Source organism: Macaca fascicularis, chromosome 2 (assembly GCF_037993035.2).
Source record: "Macaca fascicularis isolate 582-1 chromosome 2, T2T-MFA8v1.1".
In the NCBI taxonomy this organism is placed as follows: domain Eukaryota; kingdom Metazoa; phylum Chordata; class Mammalia; order Primates; family Cercopithecidae; genus Macaca; species Macaca fascicularis.
In genome coordinates, this window is record NC_088376.1 from 124,084,025 (window position 1) to 124,106,126 (window position 22,102).

Genomic DNA, 22,102 nt, shown 5'->3' on the forward strand with positions numbered 1-22,102 from the left:
TTTACCTCTTTCATTGAACTTTTTAATGTGCTTATTAAACATTTTTTTAAGTTATATATGTGGCTCACATGTATTTCATTTGGATGGCAATGATCCAGACTATTCTGAATTGCTATGAGAGCTAAGATTCTCTCCTTGTGGAAATGGGGAATTAACAATCCTAACAGTTATACATGTCTTAAAGGATGGAGAATGTGGGGGAAGAGGAAGCAATAAAGTCACCAAGTGTATTACATGTTTAGTTATACTTGATTTTCCTAAGCACATTACAAAAAGAATGAAAACAAGGAAGAAAAACATGCATTCACCCTCCTGAGATGGACATGAGACCGAATATGGACTTTGAAATCAAGCCATTTCAAATTCAAATTCTGCCTCTAACCTCAGTTTCTACATTTGCAAAATGGAAAATAAGCATACTCACCTTTTAGAGAATTAAATAAGATCATGCAGATCAAGTACTTAAAGCAACATTGGGCATGGTTGGGAATAAAGATCTTGGCACTGGAGATGTTGAACCAGGAGCGGAAGGGACATTGAGACCAAAATGTCTATTGGGCAATGGGAATCTGAGCCTGGAAATCAATAAAAAAAAAAATGGATAGATGCAAGTGCCCTAGCAAGCAAGCCAGACAGGTGAGAAAACACTACAACCGGAAAGGGCGCTGGTGTTACATAAGCAGCTCACACTTCATGGAAACGTCACAGCTGCAGCTGAGCTCCAGCCAGTCGCTCCCATGGAGGAATAATAGTGGTACAGTGGTGCCAGGTTTTCCAATTTTCTAAGAGAATCTAGAAATCCAGCTTTTTAAATGCTTAGAAATTTTTTAAAAATTAGTTTAATTTAAAAAGCACTCATTATTCCAGAGAGAACTCACGGGAAAATAGTTTAATACCGGCTGGGCGCGGTGGCTCACACCTGTAATCCCAGCACTTTGGGAGGCTGAGGCGGGCGAATCACGAGGTCAGGAGATTGAAACCATCCTGGTGAACACGGTGAAAACCCCGTCTCTAATGAAAAAAAAAAGAAAAAATTAGCCAGGCGTGGTGGCAGGTGCCTGTAGTCCCAGCTACTCGGGAGGCTGAGGCAGGAGAGTGGAGTGAACCCGGGAGGCGGAGCTTGCAGTGAGCAGAGATCGCGCCACTGCACTCCAGCCTGGGCGACAGAGCGAGACTCCATCAGAGAGAGAGAGAGAGGGAGAGGGAGAGAGAGAGAGAGGGAGAGGGAGAGGGAGAAAGAGAGAGAGGGAGAGGGAGGGGGGGGGAGAGAGAGAGAGAGAGAGAGAGAGAGAGAGAGAGAGAGAGAGAGAGAAAGAAAAGTGTAACACCTCTGCTGCCTCAAAGGTCAACAAGATAACTTGTTAGATTTTTACCATATGAAAGTTAACAGGGATCTCAGAAGAAATTCCCACAAGCCCCCAAACAGCTGAGCTGCCACGGCTGGGAGGGAGATTTACCTCTTCCTCCTCCCAGCTCTTCATGCCGCAGGAACACAGTTGCTACGACTACAGGTGTCCCAGTGGTCTTTCCCTCTCCCCACCCTGACCTGGATGTGATGCAGAATGTTTCAGAGAGCTGCAAAAGCACTAGCACTTTTTACAGAAGACGCGTGACATAATCCAAGGTGCTACTCCGGCTATTATCCATTGCCTGCTTTAGGTCTCTCTGAAATTGTCTGTTTCCATTTCAAGCACTCTCAGTTGCTACCCATTTTAGTTAATAAATTATCATATTGTGTAAATGTATACAATCTGTAAGCCAGGAAGAACTGTCTGGAAAAAAGGATTTTTAAAATATCACACTTAAAAAAATAAATACTAGTGGCTTCTCTATATCTATTGTAAGGAGTAAAAGGATTTACACCTGAAAAATTAAAATTACAGTAGCTACTCTTTCCTCAAGTAAGAGGTTCTTAGCAAATGCATTTTAAAGAGGATGACTTTCCAGTGAACACTTTAATTTTAATTTAACCTTCCCAGAAAACGAAGTGCTTTCTTTGTGTAGATTCTTTTGGTTTTATTTAAGGCATAAAAATTAGTTCTGAACTGTGATAATTGTGGGCTTAGGAATGTAATCATTCCAAGCACCACTTCTCACTTGCTTATAAGCCCTACAGGTCTTGAGTTGCTGTTTATTGCTAATTCGAAGTTGGCAAGTTATTTAACTGTGAAGCTGAACTTGAAGTCAGAGTGTGACGAGATGGTGGGAGGCAGATTGTCTTGTTTTGCTTTCAACGGGTTATCCAAAGCCCGGATGCAAAACGTGGTGCAAGACACGGTTCCAGATATGTGCTCCTCTAACTCTTAATCTTAATTAAAATGGGGTGATGAAATGTTCTAAAGGTGGAACAAAATATTACATCAATCTATAACTCTATCTTGTCAAACCAGCCTCAAATAGTATACAGATTATGATTTTGTTCTTAATTGTGGCATTTTGTGGTTGCTGTGAGGGCTCAACCTAAATACTATTGCTTCTATTTTATTGTTTAAAGAAAAATAATGTGGCAAGCTTTGGTCATGAAAAATGTTAATGTCCATAATACAGTAGATGCAGCATTTCTAAACATTTTAGAATTATGCGTTTGAATCCATGACCACATACTCACATACATATAACCAATATTAACCAAAGGGTCACATGGCAATTCTTTTTCCTTTATAATAAGGAGATCCTTTGAATCCCTGCTTATGTATGGGTGCATTTGAAGAGAGAATGCTTTGAATAATCATTTTCACACACCACTATGCCCGAAAGTTTCGAGCATTCTGATAGAAATCATTGAAGAAAACTTAACAAAAATATGTTTGGCATATGCTGTATTTAGTGTGATCAATAGTGTTTAGTAATTCAAGAAATGAATTAAAATTTCACCCTCATTTTGCCACTCCTAAATTTCCATTTGAAAAAACAATAAGAGAAATTATTAACTGGCTGAATATTTCTAATGTGCTTCTCAGCATTGTCGAGTAAAGCTAACTCCACATTGCAGGCCTGTGTGCTGACTCAGGTTCCCAAAGTTTGTGTGGAAACTCTTTGGTCTGTTGTTGCTATTCTTTATTCTTTATTCAAAGGCATTTCCTAGTGCAGTATCTAATTTTAGGCACCTGGCTAGACTTTGGGGATGCAACAATACATGTGGCAGAATCCCTGCCCTTGGACGCCTTACCCTCTCCTTCATACAGCATCCAATGGATCCAAAACCAGGGAGAAGGTGCACCTCACAGCCACAGGCTGCAACAGAGAAAGGGAAAGCACTGGTACTACCTGGTTTGTGTTTGTTTGTCTCTTTGTTTTCTTCTGTTTTAGTAGGTGTCAATTTTACATAAAGATCTAAATTTCTGACTTCCCTTTAAAAAAAATTAGAAGATCTTAGCACACTGGACCAGAAAGACTACTTGACAACAATTGACTGAAGCTATGGGGTGGGAGTGTTGCGGGGGTGTGGATGGTGCATGATTCCCGGTCATCTCTGGATCAAAACTGGCTCTAGTTTGCCAATGTTCCCACCACTCCCTATAGTTTTATACTCACTCATCTCCATTACCTGCTTTGTCCTCATATTACAGTATTTACATTTCTGACCCTGCAAGAAGTAACTAGCAGTCAGAAAGCCTGATTATTTGGTCTGCTGCTTATTAAATATATGACCTAGCATGAATTCGTGAATTGTATAACACCTTGGAGCCTCAGTTTTCTCTTAAAAAAAAAAGTAAAGCAAAACAAAACACACCTTCTCTGGCACTGGCACTGCAACTGCAAATCTCCAAAAAGAAATCCATGGAGGGGTGTCCAAACCTGGAAAGCATTAGGCCAAGGAATAATATTCTTGTAATTATGTCTTCAGAAGAAATATCTAGAAAATCAGAAATAACAGCCTATATCTGATTATAACTATAAAGATCACAAAGTACTCTCAACTGAATTAAATCTCACGTGACCTCTGAGATAAATATCACTTTAGCCATTTTGCAGATGAAGAAACTGAGGCTGAAAAGGACCAGGGGATCTGCCCCATCACCAAATGATGACATTTTTTGAAAGTCAACTTTCAAGATAGTTCCCATAATTTTAACACCTATGAAGACACTATTAACAACTGACATCACATGATGAAATAATAACCAGTAAGATGAGCCCTCATTTTCCAAGGATATACTCTGGAGAAAGAAATAACCAGTAAGATGAGCCCTCATTTTCCAAGGATATACCCTGGATAGACAGTAGCAGGTTTTTTGAGTTTGCGTTTGTTTGCTTGTTATTCAAGAGCAACACTTTTTAAAGGGTATTACATGTTGTAATATCAGGGAAATATTTTAAGTAAATATTTGTAATAGATACTCATTTGGACTTCTAATAAACTAGTAGGGTTAAAGCTTTTGAGGATGCACTTTCTCATTAAATGTTTGTCAACATTACATTATTTTCTTAGAGATTGTCATCATCAAGTAACTTCTATGAGAAACAAATGTCCTTAATTTTATCAAAGTCTACTTTTATTAATCCCCTCCCTACACCTAATTGAGCTCATTTGAACCATATGGCCGTTCAGAAAGAAATATGAGAATTCATCTGGCTCATCGTCACATACATTTTTTCCAGAAAGACCCTAATAGAGTTAAAAGCTTGATTTAAACATGAATAAAAGGTTTATCATTTACCTTTAAGAACAAACTCTCCATAGGAATAGTGAGCTCTTTTAATACATTTACATTGTATTAGGCTTACAAAAATTTAATTTATTGGTGTCTTTAGGTACATATTTACTGCACACAGTCAAATATATAACACCTTCATAGCAACCTTTTTTAAAAAGAGGAGGTAGACTTATTTAAGTTTTTTTCATGGTTCACCATAACTCAGGTAGCGAAAAGTCTAAATGAACAAGCAGAGGGCAGACAAGCGACTTTAAGTGCACAGGAGAGCTCCACATAGTAATTTAAAGGCACTGTGGGAAATAAATAAGGAGATACGTGAAAGAGTAACCAGCTCTTGGCAGGACATGTATATGACTGGGTAATGTGCAAACTACTGTTTATACATTGCAATCAGCTGGCAGCCAAGCAAAAAGCTTATAGATAAGTAAGGACACTGCCACAGCCATGTTTTTGTTCCGAACCTCCTGATTAAGCAAATAAACTCAGACTAGAGAGCCACATGGAGAATACAATGCTAAGGACCATACACTTAGCATGCAGGGTCGTAATATTAAGAGCAGCTGCAGAAGATATCACTGCAGACTTGAGTAAACTTTCTGAAACAATAATCTACAAAACCGGCTGTGTTTGGTGATGGCTCTTCATAAAAACAAACAGTTGCAGGAAATCTAACAGGATTCCAAGCTACAGTTCTCAGGTTATAGATTTCAAACACTGTAGAGAAATCCACAACATCCCAGCTTTTTATTATCCAAAGTGAAGATTGTGAAAGCAAATAGGATTACTATCTAGTATGGTCATCATTACATTTTTTAAAAAGACACTATTATTCTGGAATAGGAAGTATGTGATCTCCTTAAAATGAACAATTCTATTTAGAAAAAGATAGAACATCTGCAAAGCACTTTTGAGGTAGGTTAAGTTCCTGGGAAACAGATTTCTCATGCATTTAGCTTGAAGAAAGGTTTAAAAGGAATTCTTTGGGGATCAACACCTGGAGAAGGAAATGGAAAGAGAGGAGGAAGCAGGTGAGCTGAAGGAGAAGTCATCGAAATGGTAGTTTGTGGGGAGTAATGAAGAAAGGGTGTCTTAGCCCATTCTGGCAGTTGTAAAAAATATCACAAACAACAGAAATTTATTTATGATAGTTCTGGAGACTGGGAAATCCACGATCAAGGTACCATCAGATTTGATATCTGGTGAGGGCCCACTTCTGGTTCACAGATGATGGCTTCTCTCTGTCCTCCACACTGTGGAGGGACTAGCAAGCTCCCTGGGGCCTCTTTTGTATGGGCCCTAATCCCATCCATGAGGCTGGAACCATCACAACTTAATCACCTCCCAAAGGCCCCACCTTGAGGGTTAGGATTTCAACATAGGGACATGGATGCAGCTGGAAACCATCATTCTTAGCAAACTATCACAAGAACAGAAAACCAAACACCGCATGTTCTCACTCATAGGTGGGAACTGAACAATGAGATCACCTGGACTCGGGAAGGGGAACATCACACACCGGGGCCTATCATGGGGAGGGGAGAGGGGGGAGGGATTGCATTGGGAGTTATACCTGATGTAAATGACAAGTTGATGGGTGCTGACGAGTTGATGGGTGCAGCACACCAACATGGCACAAGTATACATATGTAACAAACCTGCACGTTATGCACATGTACCCTAGAACTTAAAGTATAATAATAATAATCAATAAATTTTAAAAATAAAAAAAAAAGAAATGATGGGGGTACACAAACATTCAGATTGTAACATGGAATGTCCTGAGTGAGGGGGAAAAGGCAGAGGCCTTTTTACCCTGCAGTGATCAGTCACTGGAAGCAGGCCACCTCATGAAAGAAGTATGCCTTTGGGAGAGGGCTGTCTATGGGCAGCACCACAGCAAGTGGGGTGATAAGCCCTTAGCTCCTAAAGGAGGACCTGGACAGTGCATTACAGAGTCCATGCAATACTTCTGTTCCAGACTAGGTAAAACAGGTTTAAGCTCGAGCTTTAAGGACAGTCACCTTTAAGCTTTTAATCTTAGACAACCATCATAACACAAGGGCTATTTGAGACACAATGTTAAGACATTAAAAGGTCAAAGCTTATAATACTCTTCTGTCCATCAGATAACATCTCCAGGAAAATCAGTCCTGTTGTGTTTGATACTAAATGGCTTCTTAGATATCAGATCTACTGGCTTGTTCTGCAAAAAGGTGGAGTGAACTCATTTTTCTCTACTCTTTCCCTCTAAATACCCCAGAAATTATTCAACAGGAAGTGATAAAGAACTCTAAAACCTGGGAAAATAAGGAGATGGAAACTGACTGGGCACCTCAGTACTTGAGGGACAACAACCTGGTGAGTTCCCTGGGTTTCCTTTTTATTTCCAATATACCCTATGCTGGGTTCCAGAGAGGGCTGTAACCCCAAAACAGCAACAGGGAGAGCCTGCTCCCTCTGGTCATTTAGGGGAAGTCCAGTAGAGACCCAGTGGGGAAGCCCCAGCCCCAGCCCCTACTCTACCACTAGGGCAGCGATGGGCAGTGAGGCCCTAGGCCATCCCCACCATATATCTAACAAAGAATTACTATCTACAGTATAGAATGAATTCTCAAAACTCAACAGAAAATAAAAAAACAATAAACAGTTAGAAATTGGGCAGAAAACATGAAGAGAGACAGCTCACCAAAGAGCATATACAGGTAGCAAGCACACAAAAAGATGTTCGACATCATTAGCCATAAGAGAAATGCAATTTAAAACCACAAAAATATTGTTACATATCTATCAGAATGGCTAAAATAAAAAAAGCAGTGATAACATCAAATGCTGGTGAGGATGCAGAGACACTAGATCACTCAGACATTGCTGATGGGAATGTAAAACGGTACAGCTATTCTAGAAAATAGTTCGGCTGTTCCTTTTAAAACTAAAAATAAACCTGCTATATTACCCAGAAGTGGCACTCTCAGGCACTTGTCACAGAGAAATGAAAACTCATTTTCACACAGAAATTTAAACATGAATGTTCGTAGCAGCTTTATTTGTAATAGCCAAGAAATGAAAATTATCCAAACATCCTTCAATGGATAATGGTAAAACAAACTGTGATATATCATAACACGGAACATTACTTAGGAATACAAAGGAACGAACTATTGACACACACCTGGACGAACATCAAGGAAGTTATGCTAAGTAGAAATTAAAGCCAATCTCAAGAAGATACATACTATATGACTACTTTAATATAGCATTCATGAAATATGATAATTATAGAGATCGAGAATAGAGTAGTGGTGGCTAGTTGTTCAGAATGGGGTGGGGAATAGGTGTTGACTCTAAAGGGATAGCATGAGGGAGTCTCTGATGATGGGACAATGAAGTATCTTGATAGTGGTTGTGGTTTCATGAAGCTACGCTTATGATAAAATTGCGTAGAGCTACACATGCACACATACACACACACACAAATGAGTACGTGCATAACTGGTCAATCTGAATAAGCTCTATGGATATGCATTGTACTAATGCCAATTTCTTGGTTTTTCTATTGTCCCCTAGTTAGGCAAGATATTAACATTGGGGAAAGCTGAATAAAGGGTACACAGGCCCTCCCTCCACATTTCTCTGTTAGTTTCTGTGTATCTACCGTTATTTCAAATTTTAAAGTTTCCTTTAATTGACAAATAATACTTGCATATATTTAGGGGGTGCAATGTGATGTTTTGATATATGCATACAATGTTGAATGATTAAATCAAGGTAATTAACATATCTATCATCTCACTTATAATTTTTTTGCCGTGAGACATTTGAAATTTATACTCAGCAATTTTAAAATATGTGATATGTTTTTATTTACTATAGTCACAATACTGTGCAATAGATCTCAAAAACTTATTCCTCCTCTCTAACTGAAACTTTGAACCCTGGTTTTTGTTTCTATTTTTGAGACAAGGTCTTGCTCTGTCACACAAGCTGGAGTGCAGTGGCACATGCACAGTTCACTGCAGCCCGATCTCCTGGGTTCAAGCAGTTCTCCCACCTCAGCCTCCCAAGTAGCTGGGACTACAGGCATGTGCCAACACGCCAGGCCAATCTTTTACTTTTTGTAGAGACAGGTTCTCACTATGCTGCCCTAGCAGGTTTCAAATTCCTGTGCTCAAGCGATCCTCTCACCTCGGCCTCCCAAAGTGCTGTGATTACAGGCATGAGCCACTGCACCCAGCCACTTTGTACCCTTTGATGAACATCTCCCCATTCCCTCTCCCTATCCCCCAGCCTCTAGTGACCACCATTCCACTCACTACTTCTATGACAAAAATTAAAGTTTGTTTCTTTTTTTAAAATTAGGCCCATTGATTGCTCAGGGTAAGAAATCGTAATAAAATTCTAGGTATTTCTTCCTCTGCTATGTGCCGGCATCTGCATCTATCATCGGAAAGTGGATTGTAAACCCATCTCAGATGCCCACCTCCATTAACCTCTCCTACTCCCGGCGCAATTTCCTCCTCCATACGCCTTCTTATAGTTGCTTGGCTGGAATCCCTTCAGTGGCTTAGCAAACTCTATGCCAGTTCCTGGGTTGCAATTCAACACTTTCTTGACCCTAGCCCATCTCTGTTGTAATCCTTTTCTCAAGGTCTGGTGCAATTAAGAATGCTGCTGAAAGGGGTTTTGTTGTAGTTCGCTCCTAGCAAATGCAGACCTATTCTGATTACTTGTGGCACTTGGCAGTGATATAAAATTAAAACTAAAGCACAGGAGAAGAACCTTAGGTTTTTATATAAATAATTTATTGTATATAAATTCTCCCAAGAGGAATCCACGTCAGTCTACAGAAAGTGTCTCTCCATTGAGACCCATACCGTTTGTCGGTAAATTCAGCACACTTAGAGCCATTTGCAATCTGGAAAAGAAAAGCCATCTATCTAAAGGGGCATGCCACACTGTTATTCCTTGGTAAGATTAAGAAATTTATCCTAATTTAAAAGATAACTGAATTCTTATTCTTTTACAAATTAGACTTTAAAACACAGCCACTGAATTGACCAAGCACTACCAAGCTTTTATCCTTCTTTTATTTAAATGTACTGAAACATTAGTGATGAAAGCTTTCATTTAAAGAATTCTGATAATTCTCATATTCATTTATAATATTCATTTCGCTACCACATTGTGTTTATGCCCCTTAAAAACGGAAGCTACGACTGCTCTAGTACTGAGTTCTCCAGTGCTTATCATTAATTAAAAGGTAAAAAATGATTACCAGGGTATCTGCAACCAAGCTTTCAAAGTGAGAAATATCAATATCCAGTAATTGAGAACATTTTGGAACCAATTTTAACAGGCAAAACAGTCCAAAGAGAAGAAAAAAATGTTCTTTATTATTTCAAATTAAAACCAGATCAGTATATCTTACTGAAAAGTTGCAATTGCCCATGCCTTCCAGGCATCTGCCTAGTTTTTCCCTTATAGCAGATGCTAAAGAAGAGAAATCTGGCATGTCCATTTCTGTAATATTTACAGATATAACACATAGATCAGTTTGGTTTTTTATGGAAGCTCACATCAAGAAGCAAAACATGCTCTGCAGCTGTACTTGTGTACTTACTTCAGGTCATCCTTATGCTTGGGGGTAGGCAGACAGATTATTAAATAATGACTGTACTGAGTGCCTACTAAGCACTGTGGTGTACTTGTGTTGAGGGCACAGAGATGAATAGAAGAATCCCTACCCTAAAGGAGTGCAAAATCTAGTGTCGGAGCCACATGAATATTGTGCAAGTGAAAGAAGGTGAACACAGATTATGTCCATGGTGAAACAAAAGTTCTGAATATCCATTGACACTGATAAAAATAGATCCTGCTAATGTTAATGGCAAAAATGACCCGAGTGTCTTTAGCTCCCCAATCAACTCTACCAGTATCCACCCAAGCCACCCCAAATAAAGTGTGTGCCCAGTGTACACACGCAGTTTCAAAAAAGTTGCCTGGTTTCTCCTCTTCTGTATTGGTAAGATTTGAGCAGGACACAGATGCCCCACTGAAATTAGAATAATTTGAGGAAGGTTTAATAAAGGGACTATTTATAAAACTTTGGGTAGTATGTAGGGAAACCATAAGGGACATTCAATACTCTGGAGCCGTTATCATCGCACAACGTAAAGGGAGAAGGGGAAGGAACACTGACCAGAACTTGGAAAGAGAAGGTCTGGTGGAGAGGTCAACCTCAGGAAGAGCTATCTCCTTTGATAGAGGAACATAGCCAGCTCAAAGGGAGTCCACAGGGAGGGAGTCCACAGGGAGGGTTCCAGGGCAACTAATGCCTTGACCTCACTCTCCTACCATTTTCCATTCTCCTGCTTGGGTCCCCCCATTGGCCAGAAGGCAAAAAAATCCACTGATGAAGCACATAGGTCAGCAGGTGGAAAAGGATAGCATCCCTGATTCCTGGTATTAAGAAAATCAATCAGCTGCCGACCGCAGAGAGCTGCTGTGAAAATTAAATGATGTAAAGCAAATTATGCACTCAAACATACCTCAAACATAGTAAGTAAATGAGAAATGTAAATTGTTAAATATATAATACAGGATTTTTTTCATTATACAATTCAATTTAGCAATTATCTATGCCTCCCAGCATTTTCTCCCCACATGAGAGGTACAGCAGAGAGGGAGAAGAACCAACATTTCCTGGGTGGCTAGTATGATTGCAGCAAAGTGCTAAGCATTTGCTATATATCCCATCTTATTTCACTCTATCTCGAAAATGTGAAAGGAATTATTAAGCTCTTGGGAAAGGTGAAGAAATGAAGCTGAGATACGTTGCCTATAATTATTGCTTATAATTAGGAACTCAGATCTGTCAAATTCCTAGGCTAATGATTTCTCCATTATTTTATGTAGATGGGTTACCTGTCCATATTAGATAATTTTATTTTTATCACGTCGAGGGGAATTAGAAAAAAGCTTGCTGAAACGTAAGCATCTAACTTAGGGCTTGCCATAGAAGAGATAGTCAATAACTGTTATATATGATGAGGAGAAGCAGGATGATAATGATTGCAATGGAGATGGTGATGGTACTGGTGATGGTGATGGTGATGATGACGATGATAATTATGGCAGCAGTGATAAATGATGGTGGTAATAGTGATGGTAAGAACCATCCCACTTTAACCTAGGGCCAAAGAACTTCTGTAACTGACACCAAGAATTCCTTAAATAAAGTTTCAATATATAGTTGAAGTAGTGGAACTGATAAATATTTGTTAATCCTGGTCCCTCAGTCGCAAGAAGAAGCTTTTTCAGAGCAGGCTGTATGGTACATGGCTGGGCCACTATGAATTTCGGTCTCCCTGTGTGTGAAACGCAATAATTATATGTGTGGTGCCTAGACCTGATGTGAAGAGTGAAAGAAGGAATGCATTTAGAACACTTGGAACAGAGCCTGGAGCACAGCGAACACTAGGCCAAGGTAGCCACTTACGGTTGGGGAGGTTAGTTCCAACATGGCTGGGCTCTCAGCAAGTCTTCTTTTGAGGAAAGGACCCGGAAGTGGAAATGGCCCCTCTCCTCCTTGCCAGCTGTGTCCTCACCCACTCCACTCATCTACACAGTTTAGAATCTGAGGGTGAAAGAGGGAAGAGCAGGCAAGGGAAAGCAGCAGTGGAAAACAGCTCTTGGGTGATAAGTAGGGAGGGGGAAGAGCAGTTACCTCCATGCTTAAAACAAAGGTTGCATTTGAAAATAAAGAGCTTGGTAAACATGCTGATGGCAAAGAGAACTTGTAGAACAGTTTCACTTGAAAAAGGCCAAGGTTAATGGTATAATTGCAATTTTGAACCTCCCTTTAACATGGATTACTGCTCTCAAATACGGGATTTGACATTAAGATGCCAAAAGAAGACTCAGAAGGTAATCTCAAGCAGTATTTTTTAAGGAAATTTCTTTCTTTTATCATTTGAACACAACTGAACCAAAATGTTATTAAAAATTACTCTGTCATAAAAACAGCAACATCAATGACTATAACAAATGCTAAAAAGCAAAATTATCCATGAAATTAAAAATATTTTATGAATCCAAGGTGAGAAATATTTTTGGGATGACATGAGATTTATGTAGTAAGACACTACCAACTTTTATATATAAAATTTCCTATCTGAAAAAAAAGTATGAAAAATCAAAAGAAGGCACCAAAAAATCCCCCATTGATTTGAAAAATATATTCTTTTATTTTTTTTTTTTTTACAATTAATTGCATTTGGAGAACTGCATCACACTTTTAAATAAAATACACATAACACATTTTCTCCTTACAAACCTTTAAGTTTGCTGAATTACTGCTGAAAAAGTATTTTTAAATAAAATATACAGAATCAATAAAGCATCTTTACTCCATCCTCCAGAAATTATCTAGATGCAAATATATACATGGCTAAGTTCAGAAACTTACATAGTAGAAAGTTTCATAATTTGATTTATAATATTGAGCTGTTGATACTTTCGATTAGAAAGGAGGGGAAATAGAGAAAGAACAATTAACCACAGAATATATTCTTTGCAGTTTGAGATATAAAATGTTTTATAATTTACATTAATGTGCGTAACATTTTAATATTAATATTAATTGTTGTCTCTTTCATCTTGCTATCTTATTTTTTAAAAGCTTATCATAGAAAAGTCTCTATATGAAATAGTTCATCCAAAGAGATAAAAAGTTGGAATTATAACTGGGTCAGTGAAATGTTGTTTTGTATTTTATTGCTTTGCTTCTTCTTTAGTAATCAGCTTTGCAGTCTGTCTAAACAATTCTCTGTGCACTGACATTTGCAATAATGTGTTTACATCACAAAGTTAGACCCTGTCATTTGATGGAACAAGAGGCTGAATTTTGTAGCCCCCAGACACTCTGCATACCTTACTCCCTCTTTGGCCTGAGAGTGTAATCTTTTTTTCATCTGTCATGTTTAATTACCTTTACAGGCATTAACAACAGTTTACTAGAAATTGATGGAGGAGCGATAAATTCATTAGGTTCAGTGGAGTTAAGAAGTTTCATATTCTTTTTCTCAGGTGCATATCTATTTGAGAACTACTAACTTCATCTTCCATAAACCTAAAAAATATAATATGTGATTTTCATCTTTCTGCCAGTTCTTAATCTCCTACTAAAGACAGAGTCACACCACAAAACCAGGAGTCAATAGGGTTACAATGCTTTCTCACTCTGCCACAAAATTGTGTAACTCGAAGGAAACTTGGGTTCCCTTATGCATGCAAATGCCCTCTGCAACTACAGAATGTGTTCCCTACACTTCAGAAGCTGTTGATGCTCCACTCAGATCTCTGCCCTTTTACCAATTTGGTGTCCCATTCCTCCCTACAGGTGTTGCTGCCCATCTTCTCCAAAGAATTGCCCTTGAGTGACCAGAGCAACACCCAGAGGTTGTGGGGAGATATATCACTAAACTCAGCCTTCACCCAGGGTCCATAGCTAAAAACTGAATGGTGTGAAGGGAAGGTACAAAATCCTACACTCCTGTCTCAAGGCAGAACTGACTCTGTAGTATGTTTCATGCTCCCGAGACTCCCCATGTGATCAGATTAATTTCACCTGAAACTACAACCTTGGTAGCTTCTTCCACTTCCTTGTCCTAATTCCCTCACTCCCTTCCTGGTTTCTCCCAAGAGCCCTCTCTTATTAATCACCTGCACACCCATCTCCAGTTCTAGGGAATTCAACCGAAGACCCTGTAGAAGCAAACATTGAAGAAAAGACAGGCATACAAATGGTCTTCCAGTTTTTGCAGGTAATCAATGATATCTCAGCCATTTTAAAAGGTATTGTCCACAGTGTTTTATAAGCACAAGCTGGGGATGGAGGGGAATCACATGTCAGTTATGTAACTGTGTGAGAAAAACTTCCTAAGATCTAAAGTCACATCACTTGCAGAAGTCACTAACTGATTCCCGCTCCAGGGAAGGCAGCAGTTGGCAAGGGCTACCCTTCTTGGCAGGTGTCAGGCAGGGCCCTGCACTGCAATTCTCCCTGCATTGGGAGAACAAAAGAAGTCTGGGGATAGCAAGTAAAAAAAAAAAATGACAAGCTAAGCATCAAACTACAAACAGCTCTTTGAAGCCTCCCTGATAGAGGTGGTTGTGTCTGTGCAACAGTTATTGGGTTGAGTCTAATAATGAAAGGACAGATCACCACTTACTCTGTGATGTCAGTAATGAAAGCTATCAAAACTAAGATTGAGTGGGCCTGACTGTCGCCCTGTAAATCTAACGTGGACAGCTTAATGAGGGAGGGACATTATCTTTTCTCACACTCCAATTTTACTCACATAAGAAATGTGGCCCACATTGGCAATTAACTCAAGAAATTAATTAAATCCAATAACAAGTTCAGCTCCCTCCATAGTGCGTTCTGATATCATATGAAGGCACCAACATGCTGTGGGCACTTAGCACATGTTAAATAATAATTACTAAAATAATGGAACTAATTTGGGCTTTTTTTTTTTTTTTTTTTTTTTTTTGCAGAAAACTGGCAGCTAACCTCCTCAGTAAGTTAATTCCACAATCTGATACAGCTACTCGATATTTCACATGGTCTTATTTCCAGACTCTGCTTTATTACCCTGAAACTCCCAAGAAACATTGCCCAATAATTGTGTTTCTTCCCTCAGCAATTTTACTCACCAATAGTATTTAACATACTTTACTGGGCCCACTGAAGAATGAGGAGGCAGCCAATCAGACAAAACATAAACTTTGCCCCAGTTTAAGAAGCAATAGACAGGGTCCCATTGTGTCTCTTTGGAAGAGCAGCAAGGGTGCAGGCATGAGCTTCACTTGGTGTCAGAAGGCCACTTGATGTATGCTCTGGTTCTCTTTCTTATGGGTTCCCTAATTCGTCCTTAGTTCCTATTTTTGTGCTTTCTCCTCTGAAATGGTGATGTGCTTTCCTCCACTACTATATATGAAATTTGATCTTGAGAAATAAGAGTCTTCAAATTTGACCAGTTGGCCAAATGGTTATTAAACTGATGCCTTGGTGAAAGTCAATGAAATTGTTTTTTAACTGGTTGCTGTAAAATCATGTTCCTATAATACAGATCAAATTAATATGCTAGAGTTATTATATAGATACTACATATGAATAATAATGCCTACTCCTGCCCCACTGCTCCCAAATCAACCTACTCAAAGAAGAGCTTCCTAACATTCTCACTACCAAGGACTCCTTTTGTTATGATTTGAGAATGGAGTACATGTCTGAAAATATTTCATCTATCCAAGATTAATGATTCATTCATTTCCTTTCTGGTATTATTAAGAAAGATATATATTCTGTCTGATGGAACTTCTAATAAATAATGAAAATTACAACATGAAAGTAACATAATCTTTGACAAAAATGGGAAAATATAATATTTGGGTAGCCTTTCATAGTTAGTGTGGTTACAAATACCTTTTAGGAAATAACGAAAAGAGCTTGTAGATTTCTTTACTATTTTGGAGAGAATTCTATGACCAGGTGATATTTTAGACCTACCCTAATAGTCACTAGTGCAGAAGATTTACATTAACAAATCTTTTATACAGACAGAAGTTTCATCTACCTAAGTGGCACCTTGAAACTAGAAAGACGTGGTAATTAACATCAAGTGATTATTCTAAGAATAATCACATCACCTGAAGCATGGTATCTCTGGGCATATCTTCAATTATTACCAAAAATGCCTATGCTATTTATATACTTGATGACAAAGCATTCCTACATTTGATTACCAAAAAAAAAAAAAAAAAAAAAGTAAATGGTGAACAACTGATTGAACTTATTGGATCTGGGGTGATCTTATACTTGTATCAAACTGAAAATATATTTAATTCAACTGATCCAATATTAGTCCATATTTTCCACTTAGGGTAATATATTGCAGACCTACTGATAATCACAATGGCTAACAATATTAAGCTCTTACAAAATGCTTTACATGCATTCAATCATTTATGTGACTCAACAATCCTATGTAATAAGTACTCTTACCATTGCCATTTTACAGATGACAAAACTAAAGTTTAGAAAGGTTAAGTATCATGCACAGCCACACAGCATCTGGGTTTATCTGCTGCTTGGTCAGTCTGGACTAAACAACCAACAGGGATCAAACTTGATATTCTGTTCCACCTGATGGCCAAGGAAGATACTGTGCAAATGCCTGCATATTTGTCTTTAGACTACAAGCTTTCTTTCAGTTCTGTCAGTATTGACACTGCCAATATTTTAAGAGATGTATTTAAAGTCCTTTCTGATATTTCTTATATCACCAGCTTAACTGCACACAAAATAAGTTAATTGGTTCTAAGGTTTATCTAAATATTTCTCATTGTAGCAGAATTGTGCAAGGAGTAGATAATATCAAGAGTTGATTGTTCCATGTTTTATAGAAAGTAAGAGTCAGCCACCTCTGGGGACAGGGCGTATCTAAACAAAAAGCAGCAGAAACCTCTTCAGATGCAAATGACACTGTCTGACAGCTTTGAAGACAGCAGTGGATCTCCCAACAGGGAGGTTGAGATCTGAGAACAGACAGACGCCTGCTCAAGTGGGTCCCTGACACCTGAGTAGCCTAACTGGGAGACATACCCCACTAGGTGCAGACCGACATCCCACACCTCACACGGTGGGGTACACCCCTGAGAGGAACCTTCCAGAGCAAGAATCAGACAGGAACACTAGCTGTTCAGCAATATTCTATCTTCTGCAGCCTCTGCTGCTGATATCCAGGCAAACAGAGTCTGGAGTGGACCTCAAACAATCTCCAACAGACCTACAGCTGAGAGTCTTGACTGTTAGAAGGAAAACTAACAAACAGAAAGGACACCCACTCCAAAACCCCATTAGTATGTCACCATCATCAAAGACCAAAGGCAGATAAAACCACAAAGATGGGGAAAAAGCAGGGCAGAAAAGCTGAAAATTCAAAAAATAAGAGCACATCTCCCCCTCCAAAGGAACGCAGCTCATCGCCAGCAACGGATCAAAGTTGGATGGAGAATGACTTTGATGAGTTGAGAGAAGATGGCTTCAGTACATCAAACTTCTCGGAGCTAAAGGAGGAATTATGTACCCAGCACAAAGAAACTAAAAATCTCGAAAAAAGAATGGAAGAATGGATAACTAGAATAATCAATTAAGAGAAGGCCATAAACAAACTGACAGAGATAAAAACCATGACACGAGAAATACGTGACAAATGTACAAGCTTCAGTAACTGACTCGATCAACTGGAAGAAAGAATATCAGCAACTGAGGATCAAACAAATGAAATGAAGCGAGAAGAGAAGTCTAAAGAAAAAAGAGGAAAAAGAAATGAACAAAGCCTTCAAGAAGTATGGGATTATGTGAAAAGACCAAATCTACATCTGATTGGGGTGCCTGAAAGTGAGGGAGAAAATGGAACCAAGTTGGAAAACACTCTTCAGGATATCATCCAGGAGAACTTCCCCAACCTAGTAAGGCAGGCCAACATTCAAATTCAGGAAATACAGAGAATGCCACAAAGATACTCCTCGAGAAGAGCAACTCCAAGACACATAACTGTCAGATTCACCAAAGTTGAAATGAAGGAAAAAATGTTAAGGGCAGCCAGAGAGAAAGATCGGGTTACCCACAAAGGGAAGCCCATCAGACTAACAGCAGATCTCTCGGCAGAAACTCTCCAAGCCAGAAGAGAGTGGGGGCCAATATTCAACATTCTTAAAGAAAAGAATTTTAAACCCAGAATTTCATATCCAGCCAAACTAAGTTTCATAAGTGAAGGAGAAATAGAATCCTTTACAGACAAGCAAATGCTTAGAGATTTTGTCACCACCAGGCCTGCCCTACAAGAGATCCTGAAGGAAGCACTAAACAGGGAAAGGAACAACTGGTACCAGCCATTGCAAAAACATGCCAAAATGTAAAGACCATCGAGGCTAGGAAGAAACTGCATCAACTAACGAGCAAAATAACCAGTTAATATCACAATGACAGGATCAAGTTCACACATAACAATCTTAACCTTAAATGTAAATGGACTAAATGGTCCAATTAAAAGACACAGACTGCCAAATTGGATAAAGAGTCAAGACCCATCAGTTTGCTGTATTCAGGAGACCCATCTCACATGCAGAGACACACATAGGCTCAAAATAAAGGCATGGAGGAAGATCTACCAAGCAAATGGAGAACAAAAAAAAGCAGGAGTTGCAATCCTAGTCTCTGATAAAACAGACTTTAAACCATCAAAGATCAAAAGAGACAAAGAAGGCCATTATATAAAGGTAAAGGGATCAATTCAACAGGAAGAGCTAACTATCCTAAATATATATGCACCCAATACAGGAGCACCCAGATTCATAAAGCAAGTCCTTAGAGACTTACAAAGAGACTTAGACTCCCATACAATAATAATGGGAGACTTCAACACCCCACTGTCAACATTAGATAGATCAACGAGACAGAAAGTTAAAAAGGATATCCAGGAATTGAACTCAACTCTGCACCAAGCGGACCTAACAGACATCTACAGAACTCTCCACCCCAAATCAACAGAATATACATTCTTCTCAGCACCACATCGCACTTATTCCAAAATTGACCACATAATTGGAAGTAAAGCACTCCTCAGCAAATGTAAAAGAACAGAAATTATAACAAACTGTCTCTCAGACCACAATGCAATCAAACTAGAACTCAGGACTAAGAAACTCAATCAAAACTGCTCAACTACATGGAAACTGAACAACCTGCTCCTGAATGACTACTGGGTACATAATGAAATGAAGGCAGAAATAAAGATGTTCTTTGAAACCAATGAGAACAAAGATACAACATACCAGAATCTCTGGGACACATTCAAAGCAGTGTCTAGAGGGAAATTTACAGCCCTAAATGCCCAAAAGAGAAAGCAGGAAATATCTAAAATGGACACTCTAACATTACAATTAAAAGAACTAGAGAAGCAAGAGCAAATACATTCAAAAGCTAGCAGAGGGCAAGAAATAACTAAGATCAGAGCAGAACTGAAGGAGATAGAGACACAAAAAATGCTCCAAAAAATCAATGAATCCAGGAGTTGGTTTTTTGGAAAGATCAACAAAATTGATAGACTACTAGCAAGACTAATAAAGAAGAAAAGAGAGAAGAATCAAATAGATGTAATAAAAAATGATAAAGGGGATATCACCACCGACCCCACAGAAATACAAACTACCATCACAGAATACTATAAACACCTCTACACAAATAAACTAGAAAATCTAGAAGAAATAGATAATTTCCTGGACACTTACACTCTCCCAAGACTAAACCAGGAAGAAGTTGAATCCCTGAATAGACCAATAGCAGGCTCTGAAATTGAGGCAATAATTAACAGCCTACCAACCAAAAACAGTCCAGGACCAGACGGATTCACATCTGAATTCTACCAGAAGTACAAGGAGAAGCTGGTACCATTCCTTCTGAAACTATTCCAATCAATAGAAAAAGAGGAATCCTCCCTAACTCATTTTATGAGGCCAACATCATCCGGATACCCAAACCTGGCAGAGACACAACAAAAAAGAGAATTTTAGACAAATATTCCTGATGAACATTGATGCAAAAATCCTCAATAAAACACTGGCAAACCAAATCCAGCAGCACATCAAAAAGCTTATCCACCATGATCAAATGGGCTTCATCCCTGGGATGCAAGGCTGGTTCAACATACGCAAATCAATAAATGTAATCCAGCATATAAACAGAACCAAAGACAAAAACCACATGATTATCTCAATAGATGCAGAAAAGGTCGTTGACAAAATTCAACAGTCCTTCATGCTAAAAACTCTCAATAAATTTGGCATTGATGGAATGTATCCCAAAATAATAAGAGCTATTTATGGCAAACCCACAGCCAATATCATACTGAACGGGCAAAAACTGGAAGTATTCCCTTTGAAAACTGGCACAAGACAGGGATGCCCTCTCTCACCACTCCTATTCAACATAGTGTTGGAAATTCTGGCTAGGGCAATTAGGCAAGAGAAAGAAATCAAGGGTATTCAGTTAGGAAAAGAAGAAGTCAAATTGTCCCTGTTTGCAGATGACATGAGTGTATATTTAGAAAACCCCATTGTCTCAGCCCAAAATCTCCTTAAGCTGATAAGCAACTTCAGCAAAGTCTCAGGATGCAAAATTAATGTGCAAAAATCACAAGCATTCTTATACACCAGTAACAGACAAACAGAGAGCCAAATCAGGAATGAACTTCCATTCACAGTTGCTTCAAAGACAATAAAATACCTAGGAATCCAACTTACAAGGGATGTAAAGGACCTCTTCAAGGAGAACTACAAACCACTGCTCAGTGAAATAAAAGAGGACACAAACAAATGGAAGAACATACCATGCTCATGGATAGGAAGAATCAATATCGTGAAAATGGCCATACTGCCCAAGGTAATTTATAGATTCAATGCCATCCCCATCAAGCTACCAATGACTTTCACAGAATTGGAAAAAACTGCTTTAAAGTTCATATGGAACCAAAAAAGAGCCCGCATTGCCAAGACAATCCTAAGTCAAAAGAACAAAGCTGGAGGCATCATGCTACCTGACTTCACACTATACTACAAGGCTACAGTAACCAAAACAGCATGGTACTGGTACCAAAACAGAGAGATAGACCAATGGAACAGAACAGAGTCCTCAGAAATAATACCACACATCTACAGCCATCTGATCTTTGACAAACGTGAGAAAAACAAGAAATGGGGAAAAGATTCCCTATTTAATAAATGGTGCTGGGAAAATTGGCTAGCCACAAGTAGAAAGCTGAAACTGGATCCTTTCCTTACTCCTTATATGAAAATTAATTCAAGATGGATTAGAGACTTAAATCTTAGACGTAAAACCATAAAAACTCCAGAAGAAAACCTAGGTAATACCATTCAGGACATAGACATGGGCAAAGACCTCATGTCTAAAACACCAAAAGCAACGGCAACAAAAGCCGAAATTGACAAATGGGATCTAATTAAACTAAAAAGCTTCTGCACAGCAAAAGAAACTACCATCAGAGTGAACAGGCAATCTACAGAATGGGAAAAATTTTTGCAATCTACTCATCTGACAAAGGGCTAATATGCAGAACCTACAAAGAACTCAAACAAATTTACAAGAAAAAAACAAACAACCCCATTAAAAAGTGGGCAAAGGATATGAACAGACATTTCTCAGAAGAAGACATTCATACAGCCAACAGACACATGAAAAAATGCTCATCATCACTGGCCATCAGAGAAATGTAAATCAAAACCACAATGAGATACCATCTCACACCAGTTAGAATGGCGATCATTAAAAAGTCAGGAAACAACAGGTGCTGGAGAGGATG

The 22,102-nt window shown here is 38.8% G+C and overlaps 1 protein-coding gene across 19 annotated transcripts in view; it reads right to left on the bottom strand.

Moving 5' to 3' along the window:
• The window catches only part of FHIT (fragile histidine triad diadenosine triphosphatase), a 1,487,537-nt gene that overhangs the window by 1,236,635 nt on the left and 228,800 nt on the right, over nucleotides 1-22,102 (bottom strand). For 4 of the 19 annotated variants that reach the window (XM_065540874.1, XM_065540875.1, XM_065540877.1 and 1 more), the window contains exon 3: nucleotides 3,734-3,798. The exons of 9 other annotated variants lie outside the window; for them this stretch is intronic. The gene's annotated coding sequence lies outside the window, so the exon portion shown is untranslated. Of the gene's footprint in view, nucleotides 1-878; nucleotides 1,012-3,169; nucleotides 3,235-3,733; nucleotides 3,799-22,102 lie in introns of all 19 variants that reach the window. 6 more of the 19 variants (XM_065540870.1, XM_065540865.1, XM_065540871.1 and 3 more) reach the window with 5 other exon arrangements.